Source organism: Cryptomeria japonica, chromosome 8, assembly GCF_030272615.1.
Source record: "Cryptomeria japonica chromosome 8, Sugi_1.0, whole genome shotgun sequence".
Taxonomy (NCBI): Eukaryota; Viridiplantae; Streptophyta; class Pinopsida; order Cupressales; family Cupressaceae; genus Cryptomeria; species Cryptomeria japonica.
Genome location: NC_081412.1, coordinates 299,414,957 through 299,441,136, shown reverse-complemented (window position 1 = coordinate 299,441,136; position 26,180 = coordinate 299,414,957).

The window sequence follows — 26,180 nt, the reverse complement described above, 5'->3', positions numbered from 1 at the left end:
TCCTTTATCCTTAATCCCTCCTAAACCTATGGACTGGGAAAATGAAGGACATAATGCCATTGATACCTTTCCTAATGACCATGCCATATCCTTATATCTTCATGCAATTGAACCCACAATAACTTTCACCAGGGATTTTGCTAACGTATCTTCGAGTCAAGTGGGTGACAAATCTCCTAGTCACAAAAGTGAAAATCAAGAAAACAATATTAGGTCTAATGTTGAAAACCATTTCTTGGCAACATTTGATCAAGAAAAAGTAAAAACAAAGAACTCATCTAACGGTGAAAACCTCCTCGAGGCGCCGGAAGATGGGAGATTTGACACCTTACTTGAATACTATCAAAAGAGGTCATCTATCCTGATAGAACTAGTAGAGGCAGTTAACATTGGCACAACTGTTCTATATCTAGCAACTTCTTTATCAGAGCTAGCAAGGCAAAAATATTTTGAACCCTTCAAAAGATGACAAATCAATTTTACCTGGTCATATACAGACATACCAGGGTTTGATCCATATCTTATAATACATCGCCTGGATATCAGTCCAGGAACAAGCATCAATAATAGAACACAACATGGATCAGGAGAAGGTATTCTATTCATCACACCACAAGGTCATACAATTCTAAAAGCATACAAATTAAGCTTTCCATGCACCAACAATACAACAAAATATGAAGCTTTGGTTACAGGCATCAAAATGGCTATAGAATGGAACATTACACAACTTCAAGTCTTTGGAGACTCTCAGCTCGTCATCAATCAAATTAATGATGATTATCAAATAAAGGATGAAAAGGTAATACCTTATAAAAAGATGGTTGATGATATAAAGAAATACTTTGTAGAAATAAATTTACAGCAGATTCCAAGGAATGACACCAAAGCAGTAGACACCATGGCTACACTTGCTTCTCTCCTTCAAACATAGAAAAATCAACAACATTATGAATTCTTGGTGGAAGAGTTGTTTTACCCTTCTCACAATTGTCCTGATTCCCAAACTATCTGTCACCTTGTTGGGCATGATTCCTCCCACTATGGCCAAACTTATACATACCTAAAAGATAACACCCTACCTCCTGATTTATCAAAGAACCAAAAGAGAAACTTTATTCACCAATCCTCCCATTTTACTCTTGTCGTGGATGCCCTGTTTAAACAAGGTCTAGACGGTACTCTTTTAAGATGTCTCAAACAAGAAGAATCTAAGTTGTGGTGGGTGGGTGATAAGAAGGATAAACCTGCTAATTATTGGCAGTAATATGGCTATTTGGATTAAAACCAACATTATGGCTATTTGGGTATGGCTGATAAGAAGGTGCAGGAGCAATACCTTCATAATAGGGTAGTGGATATTTATACTGTCCCTGAAAATAAGACACATTTTCTCATTTAAATAACTAGAATTCAGAATACAAAACTTTTTTGAAACATACTAGTACCCGGACTGCTGAAACCAGCAGACTTATAAATCGATGTCACCAGGTGTGGGTAGATTTTGCCTCCAAAGGCTGTAATTTCTGATTTTCACACCAAAAATCAGAATTTTGTGAAAAAATCTTTGGATTGATCAATCCAAAGATGTCCCACAAGACGTGCCAAAAATAGTTGTCACTCAAACTGCACCTGTAATGCATAAGTTGAAAGCTCAAGAAACTTGGTGACAAATGGGATAATTATCAGGCCTGTGAGTTGCCTATAGTGAGAATTAACCTCAAGATGAAGGGCTGGTTCCCTGTGAATAATTCTAAATCTTTATCGAGAGAAGGGATAGAAAAACAAAAAACAAAAATAGAATGACTTGCAAATGCTAAACCAAAGTGAAGCATCAATAAGATATCTCAAACTGACAGAGATACACTCCTAAAAACACCAATCTGCACAAATAGACTTCTAGTTCATAACACATAAATATTTCATGCAAAGGATTTAAACTTCAAGAAATTGAAAGGAAAGAGAAACTCTCACAATCAACTAAATGAACCAATTTATCACAATGCACAACTTGTGACTTATAAATGAGATTTTTTTTGAAAGGTTATCTAAACTAACTCTCAATCAAGAATAAGAAAATGAACTATAAAGACATAAGACATAAGATGGTAATTTTTATTTAGAATTCTATCATAAAACTACATATGAGCTACATGACTGTATTCTCTACTAAAACCAGCAAGAGAATCATCAAGAACTAGTGAAGAAAGATAAAACTTTTTCACTTTATACAAAAGCCTTCCAAAAAGTAGAGGAAAGATAACTCCAGAATGACTGAAGATGAACTCCTACTGAAAATATCTCCTTTGAAAACTGATCCTCTCATAGAAATAAAAAGCCACCAAAAGGCTCAAAATCATGAGAAAAACTCATGCAATTCAGTTCAAACTCTTAGTCAACTAAAAGTTGACCCATATGGCGCTAAAAACCAATCCTTATTACCTCAAGATCACAAGAAAAACTCATGCAGACTTTCTCTGAGCTGGGTAACCGGACCTCAAACTACCTGATGGCTTCCTCTTATTTTGTATGGATCCTTGGACGCTACCTTTCTTGCCACCACTTTCAACTTCTGATTGTAACTAGCATTGCTTTCTTCATCGGGTCATCGGGTTAGCACTGAAACAGTTATTTCAATTGCCAATGATACACTCCATTTCACCTACTTTTCTATCGGGGCAGCCATGTGTCACATCCTGGTTGGTTCTGGGGTTCCTGCCTTGCCATCTTAGCACGACCTGGACTCACTACCAGAATGAAGCTCTTCCGTCTGATCAACCTTAATTTGCATTCTTTATTTCTTCCTCCAAATTACTTCCTTAGTGGGCCCTACTACTCGGTCGCCAGGTTGTGGTGAATAAACATTGCACATCTTCATCATGCGGTATAACAACCACCGTTAGATCTTCAGGAACCTGCTTGCTTTTTACCTCTGCTTGCTCTCTTCATTCTGTGCCCATGGGAAATGAGTGATGATAATGAACTTTGGACCATTGAACCACTTTGAACCAATGAGCTTTGAACTGATGAACTTTGAACCGATGAAAGTTCAAGTTCAAAGTGCACTTAAAAAATATATACTTCCACTCATCTATAGCCTTTTGCCATGTGTCAGCCTCTAATTTGCTTGTGGGTCCACTTTGTCTACCATCTGGCCCTGCCATTGGACCTGGACCCATCTTGGTTCTTCATATTGACTCTATCTCATGGCGCATCCTCATTCTCTCTTAGCCCACTTGGATGACCATCTCAAATGCCACATCATCTATCGCCAAGTCACAGGGAATATCTATCAAGCACCTTCATCATGTGGTATAGGGACTGTCGTTGATCTACCTTCAAACTGCTTGATCTTTAATCTCTTAGCCGCTCACCTTTTCCATATGTGCTTTGTCGCCAAGTCACAAAGATAACTAGCGAGCTTCTTTCTATAGCAGCATAGCGACCGCTGTCAGATCTCTTGCATCATCGTTGATCTTTCTTCAACTTGCTCGACCTTGAACCCTGACTGATCTTCTCTTTTATGATGCGTGTCAACATGTGTCACCCTCTGATTGGCTCATGAGATCCATATAGGAGTTGAGAAAATACAACACCACAGGAGCCTGAAGATCTTCTGCAAGCCGAATAACCTGTTACAAGGAGAAGCAATGAAGCAAAATCTGAAGAACATACAAAACACAGAGAATATGCTCAAAAAGAGAGAGCTCAATATTCACAAAAATATGTAATGTGATTCTTACAATGAAAAGAAAGAACTCAACCTTTAATAGGTCAAGAAACCCTAAAAAGGGAAAACCTAGGTTTGCACATAATAATTAATTAAAACAATTAATTATATGCACCTAAAGTTAGCTTAAGTGTAATAGAGATAAAGGGAACTTAAATAATTAAACAAAGAATGTTTAATTAATCAAGTAAATACCCGAATACTCTAACACCCCCCCTTAAGCTAGACTTAGGGAGAAGCTAAAACCTAGAACAGCTAATGAAAGCAATAAAGATGGGTCCCGGCAACAAGGCCTGATCAGGTACCCAAATACAATGAAATCTCTATGAACTGGAGAAATAGAGAAAACCACATGGGAACAAAACTCTACTCCAAAAAGAGATGGAAAAAAATATCACTGAAGCATGAAGACCCTGCAAACTCTGTCGAAGAATAACTGCTGATCTGAAGAACATCCACTGAACTAGAACATGACCAGGTAGAGAAGACTGTAATCTGCATGAGTGCCCTCAAATGACACTACTCGAATCAGGAGGCAAACAAGGCAAAACAACTGAAATCGAAGATACAGATGGCATGAGAAACCAAAGCCTGAAGAGCTGATCAATCGAAACACGGAAGCATTAGAACCAACAGGATAAACCTACCCATAATGCGGAAGTGGGAGAGGGACAGGAACACTGAAAAGGACAGCCAAAAACAACTGCATGACGAAGAACCAAGAACATCACAGGTGCTGAGAAACATCATCATGAGGCGAATGTCATGGAAGGAACACTCACTTGACAAAGGAAGATGGCAAACAAAGGCAAACATCAACCCCCTCATGGCACTTGATCAACAGTGCATGTACAACTAGACACAAGATATGCAAGATTCCAAGTAAACAATGCATGATGGCACTTTATCTCAGTGCGTTTGCATAATTACAAGCTACAATGATAAGAAGACTAGAAATAGAAATGAGAATGAAAACAGAGACACCCTACTCAGAAAAGAGATCCCAGGACCTGAAACAACCACGATATCCACCAGAGTGCTTAAAAGCAAAAAACTGAATAAAATATGCATGGACCAGAATCTGGAAAAAAAACTCATATTTCTGAAAAGTACACAGAACACGCTTTCCGAAAATATAAAGTTTTCGAAAAACGGAGGTCGGATGCTCATTCTACGTCTCCCGGAGTGCAAAAAAGAGACCTCAATTTGACTGTAAAAAAACACAGTCAAATAGAAAAATTGGGAGAAATTACCAACACCATGAGGTCGGCTTCGGAACCATCTTTCCGACGCCTATCTGTTCACCAAAATCCGACTCCGTATGCCCAAGATAGGGCCAAAAAACCAAACCCCCCATAAAAGGCCCAAAAAAGGGGTCTGGTGGCCTGTTGGTGGTCCGGTGGCCAAGGAGCGGAGCTCCGGTGGCGGCCGGGTGGCAAGGCGGTGGTCGGAAAAAAAACTGCACACGGGGAGCGGACAGAGCCGGACTGCCGACAGTGCTGGTAGGCGGCGGCAGAAGGTGAGCGGCGGCCAGGCGGTGACTGGCCGGCGGCGGAAGCGCAGGGAGGCGGAGACGACAGACCTGGCCGGCGGGGGGCCGGAGCGGCTGTATGCAGCGGCCAGCGGTGGCAGTTCGCGGGCGGCGGGAGATCGCAGGCGACGGGAGCCGGAGGAACAACGGCGGCGTCCGGAAAAGGACGGAGGGGCCGCCAGCGGGGGCCGCAGGGGCCGGACTGACAGGTCTGACAAGCCTGTCAGTCCGGTACCCTGCGGTACCCAAAAAATGTGCCCCAAAAAATTTTTTTTTCTTAAAAAGAAACAAAAACCTCTTTTTTTTTTTCGCCTTTTTAAAAGATTTTTTTTAAAAGAAAATTTCGGCCTGCATGCCGTAAAAAGGCAAAAAATAATTTTTTTTTCAAATTTTTTTTCTCGATCTGCGTGCCAGGGCCGTACGGCCTGGATCGGAGAAAAAAATAGCTCCCAGAGGCTCAGGAACCAAAATAAGTCGAATTTTATATGACCATAGGGGTTTTTGGGCCTTCTGAGCACGATGGTGAGGTCCGTTTAGGCCCAAAGTGCTCAGAAAAAAAAACTCAAACCCTAGGTACACAAAAAAATTCCTGAAACCCCAGATCTGCTTCCAAAGCCAAAAATCTCAAAACAAGAACAGGCAGCTACAGATCTGGCTCTGATACCATATAGGAGTTGAGAAAATACAACACCACAGGAGCCTGAAGATCTTCTGCAAGCCGAATAACCTGTTACAAGGAGAAGCAATGAAGCAAAATCTGAAGAACATACAAAACACAGAGAATATGCTCAAAAAGAGAGAGCTCAATATTCACAAAAATATGTAATGTGATTCTTACAATGAAAAGAAAGAACTCAACCTTTAATAGGTCAAGAAACCCTAAAAAGGGAAAACCTAGGTTTGCACATAATAATTAATTAAAACAATTAATTATATGCACCTAAAGTTAGCTTAAGTGTAATAGAGATAAAGGAAACTTAAATAATTAAACAAAGAATGTTTAATTAATCAAGTAAATACCCGAATACTCTAACAATCCACTTAGGAACCACCTGTCTATCAGGCAGCCACGCATGCTACTCTGTCAGATCTCATTCTTTTGGCCAAATTATTCCTTCGGCGAGCCGCTTACCAGTTTTTGCCTGACTGTTGGATGTGATTAATCTACTCAATCTTTACCTTCTTCTTTACAATCTGATGCAAAATTTGGGTTGCCTTGAGATGTGCATGCATGTGGGGTCCACCAGCCCACGAGCTGCCTCTTCTTGCCAAAAGCCCGTAAGCTTTGACACTACAGTTATATGTGACTTTGGTGTTAAATACAAACAAGCTCCTCGCTGTGACCATTGTGGGATAAATGTTCTTCATGCCTGGCAACTGAAAATTCTTGGAAGTTCTTTGGCTTTTTAAATAATCCTCTTTGGCGCCCAAGTGAAAACTTTACACAGGCCGATTGCATTTTCTCTGAGTTTCTTTTGGCCTTACATCATCCCCGCCTTTTCATCTATGAAGGAGCATAAATATTTATGTGATCTACAACATGATGATCTCAACCCTCTTGGGAGCCACATTTTAGCCCACATGCTGTCTTACTTTCCTGTATCTGCACATGAAGCAAACAAGTTAGATAAAAACAATGCATTTCTCCTTGGTTCATAATTTTATCTTTTCAAAATGAATGAATGCAATGCTTCATTAGGGCACTAAATTTGGCATGTGCAAAATTTGGTAACATTTTTGGTGACTTCTGCAGAGTGTTTTCCTGCTAAACACTATAGACCAATCATGGCGTATCCATTGGGCCTATGGAGTCATTTCAGCCCTTCCAACTCTGAAAACTTCTTGAATTTTGTAAACCCTCTTCTGTAGCTCAACATTTCACAACAAAACAACAACAAAATAAATTGAAAACAAACCTTCATAACTCTTTTTAAGATAGATTTAGAGAACATGTGCATCCTGTGCACTTATGGAAAACTCAACTGAAACTGAAAAACTACTCTATCCTACCCTAACCAAGTGTGAAACTTGGTTATACAAAACCATTCACCGGTTTTGAGAAATAACATCCTTTTCTTCCCAGCTTAGGAAGTTTCAAAATCTTATGAACAACTGAGAAGAAATATAGTACGAAGAGGTGCCTCACATAATGTTGTAAGAGTATTGTAAGTATGAAAGTAACGTGGCCTACCTCTTTTGTTTGCTCATATATACTGCTATCTGTGAGGTTATAGGTAAGATGATAACCTTTTACTGAAGCTTCATTTTTAGGCATAAGCTCATCTTTTATTGTCTTTTTGGCCTCCAATCTGGAAAGATATCTTATAGGACAGCCCCTTGTGTGAACAAATCTTGGGCTCTCCTTGCTGGTTTCTATTCTGTCAACTGTCTCCTAAACCATAACTGTTTCATCCACTTGAGTATGCTGATCAAATTTTTTTCTTTCCAAAGGTATCAAGTTATCAACAATATTAGAACAAAAATCTTCAATGATGCTTGAAAAAATACTCACCTCTTGGTTAATTTCACTATGCTGAGTATTGTTTACTGCACTTTGCTGATTGCTTTCAAGGATTTTACCATCAAAATCCATGTCTTGCTGATTTTATTGCTCTACCTGAACCAAATTTGCATCTAGATCGACCTCCTGAACCTGCTCAACAACATTGTCCTCTATTTCATGCTCATGAATCTACACTTTGTGACTGTCATGTGCATGCTCTTGTTGATCACAACCCTATCGTTCCAACCAAAAGTCTTCAAAAAAAGACCCCTTATTATCTAGATTTGAAATGAAAACCTCTAGATCGTCCCAAAACGACTCCTCTTCATCATAATTTTCATTTTTCTCTAAGAGGGGATTGTCTGCTACCTTGTTGCAGCTGTGTTGTGTGATTAAAACAACAATGTTTTGAACCTCTTCTTGTTGTGGTGAAGTTGGTATGACTGCAATCTGAATTTCATTTTCCTCATCTTCCACAAAAAGTGGTAGCTCATCAAACAAATCAGTTAGAACTTGACAATTATCAACTTTTTCTAGATTTTGAACCTGCAGTTCTTTATTTATAATATCTTCTTTTTGTTGTAATAAATCTAACCTATCATCTTGAATATCGTAAGCATGCATCTTAATAGGTGAGAGATCTGATTTATTTTCACTAAGTACCTCTTTTTCTTGATCTTCAACTTGAATATCTTGAGGAACCAAGATATCAATGGGTTCTTCAGGATTGAATTGTTGAGGCTCTTTAACTAAAAGAGGTTGTCTAAAATTTGGGAATGCAAATCTGTGAGGCTCTTCTTTAATAGGTTGATTCATGATGGGATGTTCTTGAATGATCTTTTTATAGGGATGCACTTGTTCAATAATGGGTTCTTGAAATGATTGAGGACTCCTAAAACTTGGAATTTCAAATTTGGGAGATTTAGGAGACTCACCTTTTTTAAAGCTTGGCATTTTGATCTCATAAGCTTTTTCCTTCTCCTTTGCAGTGATTTGTTGCTTAATATTTTCCTCAAACTGTCTTTTTTGCATTTCATGTTGTTGATCTTGGTCCTGGTAGCCAACTCTACCAACTATTTCTCTTCAACTTTCTTTTTTGGTGGATAAACAATTTGTCGTAACCGGTATTCCTCTACAGCTAAATGCAATGGATTTACATTTGTGGGCTGACCTGAGATGCAAGGGGCTAATTGGGCTGTCAACTCTTGTACCTTGGTAGACAACATGCTCATAATTTTTTCTCTTGCAACAAATTCTTCCTTGACATCAACATTAGCATTGTTTACCCTATCAACAAATCCCTCAAACACCTTTGTTACCTCTTCTTCCAACGTTTTCATTTCCTCATCTTTAGTAGCAAGATGTTCCTCTTTAGCAACAACCTCGTTTGTAAAATTTTCTTCATAATATATCTTTTGTGCCTCCGACTCTTTCTCATAATGATAAACTTGATCAGTCAACACTTTTTTTGCAACTCATGTTTCTTTTGTACCATGCATTTTATCTCTCTAAGCTCTGAACTATATCGATTTGCATCAATATAACCTTCTTGAGGCTAATTGTAAGCTGGATTAGGCTGCCATGCAGACTGAGTTGTGGTGGGTGGGTGATAAGAAGGACAAACCTACTAATTATTGGCAGTAATATGGCTATTTGGATTAAAAACAACATTATGGCTATTTGGGTATCGCTGATAAGAAGGTGCAAGAGCAATACCTTCATAATATGGTAGTGGATAATGATACTGTCCCTAAAAATAAGAAATATTTTCTCATTTAAATAGCTATAATTCAAAATACAAAACTTTTTTGAAACATACCAGCACTTGGACTGCTAAAACCAACAGACTTATAAATCGATGTCATCAGGTGTGGGTAGATTTTGCCTCCAAAGGCTGTAATTTCTGATTTTCACACCAAAAATCAGAATTTTGTGGAAAATGCATTGGATTGATCAATCCAAAGATGTCCCACCGGGCATGCCAAAAACAATTGTCACTCAAATTGCATCCGTAATGCACAAGCTGAAAGCTCAAGCAACTTGGTGACAAATGGGATAATTCTTAGGCCTATGGGTTGCCTATAGTGAGAATTAACCTCAAGATGAAGGGCTGGTTTCCTGTGAATAATTATAAATCTTTACCGAGAAAAGGGATAGAAAAACAAAAAACAAAATTAGAATGACTTGCAAATGCTAAATCGAGGTGAAGCATCAATAAGATATCTCAAAATGACAAAGAAACACTCCTAAAAACACCAATCTGCACAAATAGACTTCTAGTTCATAACACATAAATATTTCATGCAAAGGATTTAAACTTCAAGAAATTGAAAGGAAAGAGAAACTTTCACAATCAACCAAACGAACCAATTTATCACAATGCACAACCCGTGACTTATAAATGAGATTTTTTTTTTAAAGGTTATCTAGACAATAACACAATAAGCTAACTTTCAATCAAGAATAAGAAAATGAACTATAAAGACATAAGGCATAAGCTAGTAATTTTTATTCAAAATTCTATCATAAAACTGCATATGAGCTACATGAATGTATTCTCTTCTAAAACTAGCAAGAGAATCATCAAGAACTAGTGAAGAAAGATAAAACTTTTTCACTTTATACAAAAGCCTTCCAAAAAGTAGAGGAAAGATAACTCTAGAATGACTGAAGATGAACTCCTACTGAAAATATCTCCTTTGAAAACTGATCCTCTCATAGAAATAAAAACCCACCAAAAAGGCTCAAAATCATGAGAAAAACTCATGCAATTCCGTTCAAACTCTTAGTCAACTAAAAGTTGACCCATATGGTGCTCAAAACAATCCTTATTACCTTAAGATCACAAGAAAAACTCATGCAAACTTGCTCTGAGCTAGGTAACTGGACCTCAAACTACTTGATGGCTTCCTCTTATTTTGCATGGATCCTTGGATGCTACCTTGCTTGCCACCACTTTCAGTTTCTGACTGTAACTAGCATTGCTTTCTTCATCGGGTCATCGGGTTAGCATTGAAACACTTATTTCGATGGCCGATGATACGCTCCATTTCACCTGCTTTTCTATCGGGATGACCATGTGTCACATCCTGGTTGGTTCTGGGGTTCCTGCCTTGCCATCTTAGCATGGTCAGGACTCACTACCAAAATGAAGCTCTTCTGTTCGATCAACCTTAATCTGCGTTCTTTATTTCTTCCTCCGAATTGCTTCCTTAGCGGGCCCCACTACTTGGTTGCCGAGTCGTGGAGAATAAACACCACACATCTTCATCATGCGGTATAGTGACCACCGTTAGATCTTCAGGAACCTGCTTGCTTTTTACCTCTGCTTGCCCTCTTCATCCTGGGCTCACGAGAAATGAGCGATGATAATTAACTTTGGACCGTTGAACCACTTTGAACCAATGAACCGATGAACTTTGAACTGATGAAAGTTCAAGTTCAAAGTGGACTTAAAAAATATAAGCATCCACTCGTCTATAGCCTTTTGCCATGTGTCAGCCTCTGATTTGTTCATGGGTCCACTTTGTCTACCATCTGGACCTGCCACTGGACCTAGACCCATCTTGGTTCTTCATCTTGACATTATCCCATGGCACATGCTCATTTTCTCTTAGCCCACCTAGATGACCATCTCAAATGCAACATCATCAGTCGCCAAGTCACAGGGAATAACTATCGAGCACCTTCAGCCTGCGGTATAGCGACGGTCATTGATCTGCCCTCAAACTGGTCGATCTTTAATCTCTTAGCTGCTCACCTTTTCTGCACGTGCTTTGTCGCCAAGTCATAAAGATAACTGGTGAGCTTCTTTCTATAGCGGTATAGCAACCATCGTCAAATCTCTTGCATCACCATTGATCTTTCTTCAACTTGTGCAATCTTTAACCTTGACTAATCTTCTCTCTTGTGATGCGTGCCAACATGTGTCACCATTTGATTAGCTCATGAGATCCACCTAGGAACCACCTGTCTACTGGGCCACCATGTGTCCTTCTCTGTTGGATCTCATTCTTTTGGCCAAAGTATTCCTTCGGTGAGCCACTTAGCAGTTTCATCGAACCTACAGTTTCATTGATATTATTATGTTGATGAAACTGAGCCTTTGGTGAATCCTTTTTGGGACTCGTCGCAACCAAGATTGCTCGATGTTTCCCATCCGTGCCATGTCAGCAGCCACTGGACTGCCATGTATCTTTGGTCTTATACCTTCTGCTCTGCCATGTCATCAGTCGTCAAGTTGCGATGATATCCGGTGAGCATCTAACCATAGCACCGTAGCGACCACTCTTAGATTATCTGCTTGACCGTTGGATGTGATCAGTCTACTTGATCTTTACCTTCTTCTTTACGGTATGATGCAAAATTTAGGTTGCTTTGAGATGTGTGCATGCGTGGGGTTCACCAGGCCACGAGTTGCCTCTTCCTGCTAAAAGCCCGTAAGATTTGACACTATAGTTATATGTGACTTTGGTTTTAAATACAAAAAAGCTTCTCCCCGTGACCAATGTGAGATAAATGTTCTTCATGCCTGATGACTGAAAACGCTTGGAAGTTCTTTGGCTTTTTAAATAACCCTCTTTATCACCCAAGTGAAAACTTTACATAGGCCGATTGCATTTGCTCTGAGTTTCTTTTGGCCTTACATCAGCTCCACCTTTTCATCTACGAAGGAGCATAAATATTTTTGTGATCTACAACATGCTGAGCTCAACCCTCGTGGGAGCCACATTTTAACCCACATGTTGTCTTACTTTCCTGTATCTGCACATGAAGCAAACAAGTTAGATAAAAATAATGCATTTCTCCCTAGTTCATGATTTGGTCTTTTCAAAACAAATGAATGCAAGGCTTCATTAGGGCACTAAATTTGGCATGTGCAAAATTTGGTAATAGTTCCAGCACAAGAATTAGATGTAGGCGCATTTCCTACCTTAGAATCACTCTTCTTGACCCAAGTTTTCTTCATCTGCTCTCTGATTTCTTGAAATTTTGCTTTTCCATTCTCATCTTCCTTCACATTCTTATTCTTGTCTTCTAGACCTCTCCACTTTTGTAATACTTGGCAATGTGACCAGATTTGTTGCAAGCATAGCAAACAACATTTCCTTGCATAGCTCTTAAGTTCATTTGGTTTCCTCTTGATCTGTATTGATTAGTAATATGTCCAGACCTACCACATGCATAACATCTGACACTTCTATTATGCAAGTTATTCATGACACTTCTGCATACATTCGCCTTATGCACATACTTATTGCATTTGAAACATTGACCGGTAAAAGATGGACCATTATTGTTCATCCTATTTCTGCACTGACTAGCCATATGACCAAATTTATTACAAATAAAATAATTACCATTGATTTAATGAGCATTAGGTTTCCTTACCAATGGATTTCTTGAATTGTTCTTCTACTGAACCGACTTGGAGTTTTAACCTTTCTCAAATCCAAGACCTTGAGTATCATTAGGATTCTTCTGACTTGCAAGCATCTCATCTAGTCTGGCTGAGCTGATCCAGAACTTCTCCTTGTACTCATTTGCAACATCAAGATCATATTTGAGGAGGACCTTCTTTCCGAGATCTTCCTCATATTCTTTAGGATTTTGAAGGTCACTCATCAACTATGCATTCTCATTCTCAAGTCTGCAACATTCTTTAGATTTGTCTTTCAAGGACTGAGCAAGATTTTCCTCATTCTTCTTCCTTTCTTCAACATCCCTTGTTATTTTCATCACAATGGCTTCCATTTTATTCTTCTGAAGTGCATTAGCTCTAGCAAGTTTGTCACATTCTTCTGTCTTTTCCTTCAAGGCTTCTTCATCAATACTTTGACTTTCTTTCTCCTGAAGCTGATCAACAAGATCCTTTCTCTTTTCCTTGGACTTACTAAGTTGATCCTTTAATGTTTGAATGAAATTTTTAGCATCCTTGAGTTTTGTTTTCAATTCCCGGACTTTGTCTTTGGACTGATCAAGATCATCAAGTGCAATAAGTAGTTGTTGTTTAAGACCGTTGGAATTCATTAAGACACCTTCCCAGATCTTCCTCAAGCTGTTAGGCTTATTTTGAGGAACTTGGCTCTGATACCAATTGTTGGAATCAATAGAACACTGAGAGGGGGGCTGAATCAATGTTCAACAATTTTTAACTTTAATAACTTGATCTTTCAACCACTTAATGCAAATGAAGAAAAGTAAAGTGCAGAAACGCAAAGCCAAGATCAACAACACCATAACACCAAGATTTTTACATGGAAACCCGTTTAAGGGGAAAACCACGGTGGGATTCAAACCGAGAATATTAATATACTCTGTTAGAAGTATAAAAATGTTACATAAGGGGAATGCACATGCATTTAGGCACACTGCTTAGAGCTCACTACTCAATTACAAGTAAGGGCTACAACCCAGAAGGATCACTGCCTTACAAAATGATTACAAATGATTACAAGAAGGTTTAAACTATTTAATAGTATCAACAAATTCCCAAGTATAGTTCTGGTTAAGTACAAAACACATGATCATACTCTTCTTTGTTTTGATAGTCTGCATTATGTTGGAGCACCAATCTTCCAACTGCGCACGTGAAACTATGCACAATCACTCAAACACACTTCACACATAACCATCAATCTCCCAAATGATCAAATCAATTTGTCTAATATATCCACAACATTTAAATTAGATCAATTCCATGTCGGCCCAAAACCTACATGACACAAAAATGAAACGTGTTACCCAAGTTGACTCAATCCAATCCAAAAACAACTAAGCAGACCAAAATAGGATGTCCACATGCTTCCCATAGGTTGGCTCAACAACCTCGAACATTCCAAAATACTCCGCACGATCCACACAATGAATATTCACACGTTACTACCACAAAACACTGTTCTACCAGAAAACCGTCTGCTAGATCTTCCAACTTACTCAATTCACAACACCGAAGAACGTAAACCTGAAATAAGGTATATTTTACATCCACAATGTATTTCCAAGATCCGTGACACCAAATACTCAGCAAAATAGATCTACCAACCAAAACATTCTACACTTTGTCAGATAACCTGTTCTTCTTATCGGACCTCATTGGACCTCAATCAATCTTTCAGAATGAGTGAATCATGAACTGCGGACTGGATATCTGACTCAAGTTTCCATCAATGACAACATATGATCATCAATGCAATGTCTCTTACCAACAATAGGCGGTTGAGAAAATTTCTTTTTTAAGAACTATGCTTGATAAAGTAATGAAAGTCATAGGTGAATTTGAACCAAATCTTTATGAGTAGATCAAAGAATGTGCAAAACTTGAAGAAGTTGTCAAACTCAAGGAGGAATTGAAAGATGCAAACGATCATATTAGTAATGGATTGAAACTCAAAGGTGGTAGTGAAGTGCTAGATGTTTTTCTTAATTCTCAAAGACAGGTTAGAGACAAGAGTAGACTTGGATTTGAAGAAGGTGAATGTTAAAAAAGGAATAAAGGAAAAGACAAGGTTAAAGATAAAAAAGAAAAAAATCCAAGCTTTAAAAACTCAAGAGATGTTCGAAGAGCTCCTTCTTCTCTTATCAGGTATTCATCTTTTAATGAAGACTATTTTTCATGTAATGGATTTAGACATAAAGCTAGCGAATGCAAAATTCAAATTATAAATCATTCTATTAGCATAAGATTCTACTTTTTCAATAGGTTTGGGCATAGGACTACTTAATGCAGAAGTAGGATGATGAGAAATGGATAGAAGAATTTAAGTTATGCTTTTTCTTTCAATGGAGTGTGATATTGTTGCAATAAATATAGACACAAAGCTTTTGAATGTAAGGAAAATAGAAGATTCAAAAATAACAAAATGAGTGGTGGCAAACCTCAGAGAGGTTTGGTATATCATAATTGTCACAATAAGGGTCATATTACAAAACATTGCAGAAGTAGAATTAAAAAAACTAATGGTCTAGAAAAGAAGATTGATGTCAAAAAAGAAAATGAGAAGATAAAGATGAACTGGGTGAATAAATCCGATAATAATACTAAAGAAAATATTGAGGTTGGATCCACACCTTATATGGGTACATACCCTTCTTCTGGTAACTAGCTCAGACAATATGTTTGAGGGGGAGATTTCAAAGGTATATCTTTCATCCCCTCTTGGCTTGTTCTTAGCACAAACAAAGTATGAAAGTGATTTCCAGTGGATTCTAAGTGAGTTTGATGGTTTAAAACTTTTTCAGTGACTTCAGGTATACAATGTATTAGCTTTCTGAGGAAACCTTAGATGATGATTATATATTGCTTGTTCTAAGAATCATAGACTGCAAAGAGAAGTGAAGAAGAATAAGTCAAAGGTGTTTTTCGTGTTTGAGATATTCTTTGATGGCGAACCCTAATATTATCAGTGGTAATAGTGAGGCAAGACCTAGTTCTAAATTTAGACGATTTATTTTGGAAATGAGAGATCCAATTGGTGCATTTCTATTGTTCCCAGTAAAGTGGTATGTGAAGAAGACATTTTCAGTTATATTCATGTTTTTGTGGAAGAATATGATCACAATAAACCTAATGATTTAAAAAAAATTCAACTAGTAGATGGTGCATAGAGATTTAGAGCAGAGTATGCAAGTTTAGGGCATAAGGGTTTGGATGTTTGGAGTAATTTTCCCATGTTTAGTGATGAGGAGATGATCAAGATAGTCTTAAGCATAATTCATGGAGATCATTTATGGTTGGATCGACCATATCAGATTTCAAAAGAGACCCTAAGTGATATGACTAGTTTATGCTTGATTGGAACCGTGCCTGTATTGAAGTCTATGAAGAATGATGAAGTGAACAAACTAATTGGTGTTGTGTTTGATAAGAGAGCCTTACAAATTGATACCATTATTGACTTGGCAATTCGATATGTGACTATGAAAATTTCATATAAAGTTCATTACAAGAATCTTGAAGGATTGACTTCTTCTATAATATTATACATGGCTTATAAGATGATGAAATAAAATGTTGACTATGATCTATGTGATTTTTTGAGGTGACAATTGTTGGATAACCTTTGATTCATTAAGACTGATTTATATCCCTTCCAATATGGATCACTTATTGTTTTATTTGTATTATACTTTCTCAATGAATTACCTAAATTAAATAATATAGTATAGAGAAGAGATGTTTGGGTATGTGCTCAAATTAAAGGATTTTTGGATAATTTGGATATTTTTTATGCTTCTTTTCACAAGTTCTTTTCTCAGATATTTGAAAAGAGATGATTGTGAAGAATTGAATTCCTTTGAAAATTGTTGAATGGTACAAAGATGATATTACCTTTCTCTTTGACAAGGACAACTGTTACATTGAAGATGTTATTCCAAAAAATTAATGGGTGGATAAGCTTCCTTATGAAGTGTTAGAAGATGAATGCATGATTATTGTGGAGATAATTCTTAAGATGCCAAAATATGTAAACATAAAAATATCTGGTACATTAAGATTGAGATTGTGCCAAAAGACAAGAAAATAAGGAAATCATTTGAATAAGCATCTTCTTCCTCTTCTAAGGTGTCCTAAAGCTAAATGGATATCAAATGGATTTTTAGAGGTTGTCATTGGTGAAAGTGATGAAAATTTGGAAAAGGTCAATTTGTAGAGAAGTGCTACAACAAGGAAGATGGTGATTACTTCCCCTGTCTCTTTAGATGAAGGGTTGTTTGATGAAGACAAAGTACTTGAAATGTTTGGGAGGCTTGATGGTTAAAAATGTGTTGGTGAGTTGTATCTCACTATTCCGTCTTATGATCAGGACATCATTGAACAAAAATGTATAACGTATTTTCTCTAGAACAATCTTGTTCCTATAAATGTTGTTGATGTTCTTCTGGAAGTGCTGATAGAATTTCTCATTGAGCGAATGGTTATTGTGTAACCTAGAAAAATGAAGGAGAAACTTGGAAGGCTATTAAGCTACCAAAATACTAAAATCCTACAACAAATCCTAGATTACCAATGAAACAAAATAAAAGAGAAATATTAAATCTCTTAAACCTCAACTTGTTGTTCCATTGTGTCCTATCACCTTTGATCTTTCTTGCTAATATTGCTCTCAGAGTGCACTAATTTTTGCTATCAATATAACAATAGATGAATGGACTTGTGGTATCTAAGTGTTAGATGCAAGCTAAAGTGGTTATGCAAACTATAATATGCAAACTAGATGAAAATAGATAAAACTCAGCCAAAGGAACACTATGAAAATGCTGCAAATGCTCTAAAGATAATCGGAGTGCAAGATTATGATTAGATTCAAATTGCTGGAGAAATGCTCATTTTATAGATTTTTCATGAGCAAAATTCCATGTCCCAAAGATCAATGGTTGTGAGTGAATCTTGATAATTTAATGGATATGAATAATTGGTTGGAATGTTAGAGAAAAAGGTGGATAATGTTCCTCCTACACATATAGGATATAGGAAAAGGTGGGAGAGAAATCTAAGTGGCAGCTTGCTAGAGTTGACCACAATTAGGAACTCCAAGAATATAGGATAGTTGGAGATGATTTAGGATATGAAAGACAAGTGGAGCTTGACTAGGATGAGGTGGACACAACCTCCTCCAAAGATGTAGGAGTAGTGGAGAGAATATAGGGAGTAAGAGGACAACTAAGTGTCTTTCTCCCCATGATTAGGAAATAGAAGTTAGGAATTAAATATGGCTAATTTAATAAATAAGAGAAATTAATTTATTTAGCCTCATAAGATAAGCTGATGTGGAAGAAAGAGAGGTGGAAAAGGTAAATAATTTTGAATTATTTAATCAAAGAAGACTCTTAGAAGAATAATAAAGGATTAATTAATTAAATAATAAATATTTGATTAATTAATAGAAGAAAAGGATAATGAATTAAATAAATAAACTTTTCAATCTATTTATTTAATAGAAGAACAATTATTAAATAAATAATAAATATTTATCTAATATATCATAGCCATTTTTGAGTGTATACATTTTGCCCCTCTTTGAGACAATGTTGGAACAACAATGTTTCATAGAAAAATAGAATTAAAATCAAGTCTTGGTTTTTCCCCTGATGTTGATAAAATTTTCGATGGTATATGCCCCCTCAAGAGGTTGTTTTCTAAAAAATTTGGATAAATTTGTTTGAGCAATCAATCTCACGAAATCCATAAAAGTGCTTAATTAATTTGTGATAATTTAAAATTAAAATGCCCCTCACTATATGAAAAATTAATTTTCCTCCATTAGGTCAAAATTAGGCTATAAAAGGTAACTTGGGCCCATCTCCACCTCATTTGCACACTTGGAGCTTTTTGAAATTAGAGAGAGAAGAAGAGTCCAGTAGAGTGCTGCCAGCTATCAGAATGGTTGTCCTATTTCACAGGCACCAGTTTGAGAGCATTAGGAGATTCCAAAGACCACTTGATTATGGGCCACCAGTAAGTATCTGAAATCCTTGCTTTGTGAATTTTTTTGATAAATTTTTAGGTCATTTTTTGTTAAAATTGTAAATTTTATTAAATTTTTTCGTTTTTTGATTTTGGTTTTAGCGGATTTAGGATTTGTTTTTATGCATATGTGAATTGCTTTAGCACATATATATTTTTTTCATTTTTGTCAAAATTTTATTTGCTTTTGTTGGTTTTAGCGCAAATGTGAATTCTTTTATCGCTTTTGTTGATTGAAATAGCACATTTGGTAGTTATCACGCATATGACAAATGTTGTTTCACATTTGTGTATTAAAATAGTGCACTCATGTTTTTTTAGTGCTTATGTTAATTGTTATAGCGCTTTTATTCATTCTTGTAGCACTTTCACATTTTGTAATGCAAATGCTACATGTATTAGTGGATTTATTTATAACTGTAGCACTTTTGTTATGTAGCCATTTTTGATAGTTTATTTAATTGAAATTTTCTCAAAGAGACCAATCTAGTATCTGATGAAGAGTTGATAGGATAGGCAATTATTTCCCTTGATAGTTTGATTGATTGATGATAACTGACTTAGATAACAATGTGTGTTGTTCCAGGAGGATTTGGATGTCCTCCAGTGTTGGGAGCGATTAACTTCGATAAGAAATTTGATTCTCGATTTAGACACTGCAACTATTAGGCACATAGATTCTTGTAGATTGAGACACCTCCTGTATATGCTTGAGATTAGGACAAACAAGGGTTTACTGACAACACTCGTAGAGAGGTGGCATAGTGACCACAACTCTTTTCACCTTCCTACTAGAGAGATCAGTGTGGAATTAGAGGATGTATATAGGATTCTCTGCATCCCTATTATTGGTGAGCTCATCCAGTATGATCATCGTGAGATGGGTGGGACAACAACTTTGAGGACAATTTTCAGTGATGAGAGAATTGATGGTTCCGAGGTTCGATGGGAGGATATGCTGATGTATTATGAGCCTTGACCTTCCATTTTGGATGGTTTGATTGGAGGTTTTATCTGTCCCGATAAGAGATCCCGTGGTCTTTCAGTTGGTTGGGGTCGCATTCCACTACAAATGATGCAACACAGGACATGATATGCTTGGGGGGTTTTATGTTAGCACAGTTGTACCATGGTTTACATCAGGTGGTCTATGATCGCGCTGATGGCTTGGCGTCAGGAGTTACACTATTATAGATATGGTGCTAGAAGCACATAGCTATCACACGACCTATTCATGATCTGGCCCGAGGAGACAGACATCCATACATTTACTTGTATCGAAGTGTCATTACCCAGCCCAAGATGGGTAAGCTTGAGTACTAGAGATATGTGTTGGATACTATGGACACTCTTGTGTGGTGACCATATGTCACTTGCAAGCCATGGCTTGATGATCCCAAAGTATTTCTAGTGATTTATCACAACCGATACCTCATTGGTAGGACCCCTTATACCATTGAGCGACAATTGATCGATCGTATTTATAAGCAGTTTGGGAGGATTTAGGGTATGCCATAGGGAATTGCCTTTTATGATCAAACATACAAGGACAAATCAGAGTGGGGACCATCATTGTCTTTTGATTTTGTCTATGCAGAGTTCATTGCGATGCCTCATACTGCATATGATCTACAACCACACATATTGGATGCTAGTATGATAGAGGAGCATGCTCAACATTTCATAGAGCATCCTTTTCCTAGATTGACTGATCTTGCAGAGCCAAAACCCAGTTCAGGTGATTCTAATGATGATGATGGAGAGAGACAAGCAAGGAGGAGGAGACATTGGGGTGGTTGGGGTGGAGACAGAGAGGGAGGAGATGATGGGAGAGGAGGTAGGAGAGGAGGTCAAAGAGGAGGTAGAGCTCGAGTACGGGGTGGAAATTTTGGAGCTAGAGTTAGAGGACTTCCTACGGTTCATGGAAAAGGTGGGAGAGATGGGGGCTAAGATGCAAGTGATATCAGAGGCCAAGGAGATAGAGGGAGGAGTGATGATGCAGGTCAAGATAGAGGTAGAGATACAGATCGAGGCACAAAGGGTAGAGGAGGTCTATGTGTATTGTACATGATATTGGAGGTATTGGTAGATATAGAGGTTATGATCGAGAGGACAATGTGACCTTGATTAAGAGGAGGAGAGGCACATCAACTTGTACTACAACCATGAGTACAACAGGCAAAGGAACAACAACTACAGGATGATAGTGATACTCTTAGAGCTCAGATTGGTCAGCTACATATTTAGATGCAGGCCTTGATGCTTGAGAGAGACAATGACATTGAGAGATATAGGTGTGCTGAGAGTATGTTAGAGGATGTGGAGTACATTGGGACACACAAGGGGTGAATGGGGATACTATTAGAGAGATGGTTCATGCTGGGAAGGAGATAGCTTAGTGGCATGGTTTATATGAGAGTGTGGTTCCTCCTAGTCAGAGAGTAGGCAGTTTTGTATCGCCTTCTCATTGACCATCTAGACAAGCTCAGACAAAAAGTGATGGTGTCATGGGGCCACCTCGCAAAGATTTAGATCTAGGGGTAGGACCATCTGGTGGAGTAGGCATAGGAGCTCAGAGACCAACAACCTCTGGTGGTAGTGCCACTTGGTGTATTGAGACTTGATTTTATACTTTGTTATTTCATTTTGGACTTGTACACTTTTTATATTCAAATATCAATGTATACTTTGACATTTTATGATTCATGATGTGTAGACTGACTCTCATGGACTCTATATGTGGTTTCTATTTGTCTTACATACTTATTATGATGATGATCTTTGATGACCTACTTGTTTTTACTTCTTATGATCTATGTTTATGATGTCGATGATATTATGATATGTATCTGTCATGGTGTTATATGCAATGATTTAGAAATGTTGCCTATCATGCACACTTATGGTGGATGTATCATTCTTACATGTTTATTTCCATATTTTATTGATGAAAAGCTTATAATGATAATGATGCATATGTGATTTGATTTACTATATGACGATGATATATTATGAAATGCAAATATATACATATGTGATATAATATGGTTTTATGATGATGTATTTATGGAATTCTTATACTGATGTAATAAATTAATGAACCTAAAAGTCTCTAAGTGATAAATGTAATGAATTCTAAATTGATGGAATGAACCCTAAAAGCACTAAAATGATTGCAAATATTTTTTTATTCTATTTGTTCAAGTATACTCAATCATACCTCTAAAAAACCATTGATATTTATGCATGACTAATTAAATTAAATGCAACACCTATATGAATAATGAAAAATGCAAAACCTTCCTAAATGAATTTTTCATCTTTTTGATACATTGTAACAATGATTTATTTGATCATTGAGCTTTTAAAATGTTGTAAGATAATACAAGCACGTAGGTATAATTACACCAGGATGACCTAAGTATTTCTTACATGGATTTTTATTTAGAAAGTTAATACAAGCATCTAGGTATAGTGAGACCAAGATGATCTGAGTATTCCTTGCAAAAATAGACAAGGATTATCCCCTTTCATGAATAACTCGAAACGTCCTCAATGATCTTTTTCCAATTATGTCGGTAGATGAGTACACACATTACTAAAGAATAATCTACAAGAAATAAAAACATAAAAATAACCATGCCCCATCATAGCCCCTCTAGTATCAGACATCTTGGAGTAGCATAGGAAGCATGATCAACAAAAACAAAGATAGAAACATTGAATCATTTATGCAAAAGGATGTTTTCATGTCAAAATAGATATAACCATCCCATTCAATAGTTTGTTATGATTTGTAGATTGTCAATGTTATGTTTGATCGTTGTAGTTGATGTTTCAAGATTTTTTGATGCTCATCATCAATGATTCACATCTTGATAATGTTTAAAATGCATGTTGTCTTGCTACTTGTTATCTATTCATCAAAGTCCAAATTATTATCTTGTAACATGTGGCACTAAAAGATCCCATTCCGTAACCAAGCCGAGGATTTGCCCCCAGTATAAGAATGAATGGCCTTATTGGGAATAGAAGAAAAAATAGATAGGTGCATAATGGAAAGAGGGTGAAAAGTTAATTATGAATGAAGTGGTTATAATTATAGGCATATGAAAGCACAAGCTCACAAGCCATGATAAGATGTAGGTGTGATATGCGATGGATAAATTGTAGCTAAAGGCATTTATTATGGCTATATACAATGGTTATGACTACTGGAATCAAAATAGATGGAAAGGCTAGCTTGTCACAAGCACCACCTATTACCAGGTTTTCACTACTTTCTTTTATTACACTTTTTATAGTAATTTAAAAAAAAAAAATTGTATTTTTGATGATTTGTTTGATTATTTTGTATTTTTGATGATTTTTTAAATTTTTTTGTATTTTTGCCCCTTCCATTAGGGTTTTCAAAATGATTAAGTATAATACTTATGAAGATGTATACTTTTGATTGGATCATCCAACAATTCACCTTCAGGTGTAGAGAGTTGATAAGCTCTTGATCTATATGCTGCTACAACAACAAAAGGACCCAACCAATTGGGTTTGAACTTTTCTTTCTTTTCTCTATCCTGCTGATTACGGGGATTCTCCTTAAGCACAAGATCACCCACTTGGAAAACACAAGTCTTAACTTTATGGTTATAACTTCTTGACATTCACTGTTGGTAAGCCTTCAAATGATTAAATGCTTTTTGTCTCCTCTCATCTAACAATTCTAATTCTTGCAGTCTGGATACATGGTAATCATCATCTTGTATCAACCCCTTAAATGAAACTCGCAGTGATGGCAACTCAACCTCAATGGGTAAGAGGGCTTTAGATCCATAAACTAGGGAATAAGGCATTGCACCAATGGGTGTGTGAATACTGGTTCTATAGGCCCATAAAGAAGGATTTAATTGTATATGCCAATCATGACCAACTTCATTGATCATTTTCTTTAAAATTTTCAAAATGGTTTTGTTTGAGGCCTCAGCCTGGCCATTGCCCTGCGGGTATTAATATGTTGAGAAATGGTGTTGGATATGAAATTTGCTACAAATCTCTTTAACATCTTGGTTTTTAAAAGGTCTACCATTATCAGTGATAATGGTTTGGGGGATACCATAATGACAGATAATATAATTCAAAATGAATGAAGCGATTTTTTTACCATTGATATTAGTGAGGAGCACAACTTTGATCCATTTGGTAACGTATTCTGTAGCAGTGATAATGAACTTATGGCCATTAGAGAATGCTGGATGGATCTTACCCACTAGGTCAAGTCCCCATTGACAAAATGGTAATGGAGTTGCCAAAGGTCACAAATCTTGTCCCGACGTATGTATCAGATTACCATATATTTGACATTTCATCCATTTTCTCACAATCTAATATGAATCTGTCTCCATTGTCAGTCAATAGTATCCCACATGAATGAGTTTCTAAGCTAAAGTCAGACCACTAGAGTGAGTTCCATAGATGCCCTCATGAACTTCCCACAAGGTGGCTTGATATTCGTCATGCTCCAAACACCTAAGAAGAGTACCATCAAGACCTTGTCAATATAGAGTGTCAGCTATAAGGGTGTAATGAGAGGCTTTGTAGATAAAGGTCCATTTTTGGCTATTGGATAGATTAGGTGGCATGGTATTGGATTTTAGATAAGTATATATGTCATCATATATGGGAGAATCAGGTCCAACCAAATGACATATAATTCGGGATTGCAGGTCTTCAAATGCAGGAGTATATAATTGTTCAACTAAAAATTCATATCTCTCATGCTTTTTCAGGTATCTCCAACAAGGAATAAATGGTTTCCATATCATCAACTGCATTTTTTCTAACCGAGGAACTTGTTCAAAGTGAATAGAGACAAAATTCTTTTTAAAATTATCTACCATACATTTATATGGTATTATCTTTTCATCCTTTGTCTAATAGTCATCATTCACTTGATTGATAACCAACTGAGAGTCTCCATAAACATTGAGGTTTGTTATCTTCCACTCCACTTCCATCTTTATTCCAGTCACTAATGCTTCATACTTAGCCATATCGTTTGTACAAGGAAACATTAATCAATATGATTTCGGTATGGTATCTCATTGTGGTATAACAAATAATATCCCAGCTCCTGATCCATGCTGAGTGTATGATCCATCAAAATATAATTTTCATGTATTTTCAATGACATTTAAAATGAAAGCATCTAGAAATTTTGAACATACTGGTTGAAAATATGATAAAGGTGCCCCTGCTAACTGATCTACAATCACTTGTCCTTTGATAGCTTTCTGATCTACATATTGTATGTGAAACTCACTAATAATGAGCACCCATTTTGCTAATCTCCTTGTCAAGTCTGCCATACTGAGAAAATACTTTAAAAGATCTATCTTGGCTACTAACTTTATAGCATGAGTTAACATATAGTAGTGCAATTTTTGAGAAGCAAAAACTACAACCAAACATGCACACTCAATTGCACTATAGCTTAGTTCATAGCCAACAAGAGTATGGCTGATATAATAGATTGCTCTTTCCTTCCCCTCATTATCTTTTTGAGCTAGAAGAGCACCAAGAGATGCTTGAGTAGCTGATATGTAAAGTAAGAGGGGTTTCCCTTCAATTTGTGGCATGAGAACATGTGGATTCATCAAATATTCTTTTTGCATCTAAAAAGATTCTTCACACTTATCATCCCACTTGAAAGGTACATTTTTTGTGCAAGAGATGTGAGAAAGGATGACATTTATCAACTAGTTGTGAAATAAATCTTTGGATAGATTGCAATTTTCCTTGTAAATAATACAACTGGCTGATATTCTTGAGAGGTAGCATCTCCATAATAGCTTTCACTTTCTCAGGATATACCTCTATTCCATTTGATGACATAATGTATCCGAAAAGTTTACCAGATGTAACTCGAAAAACACACTTTTTAGGATTCAAACGT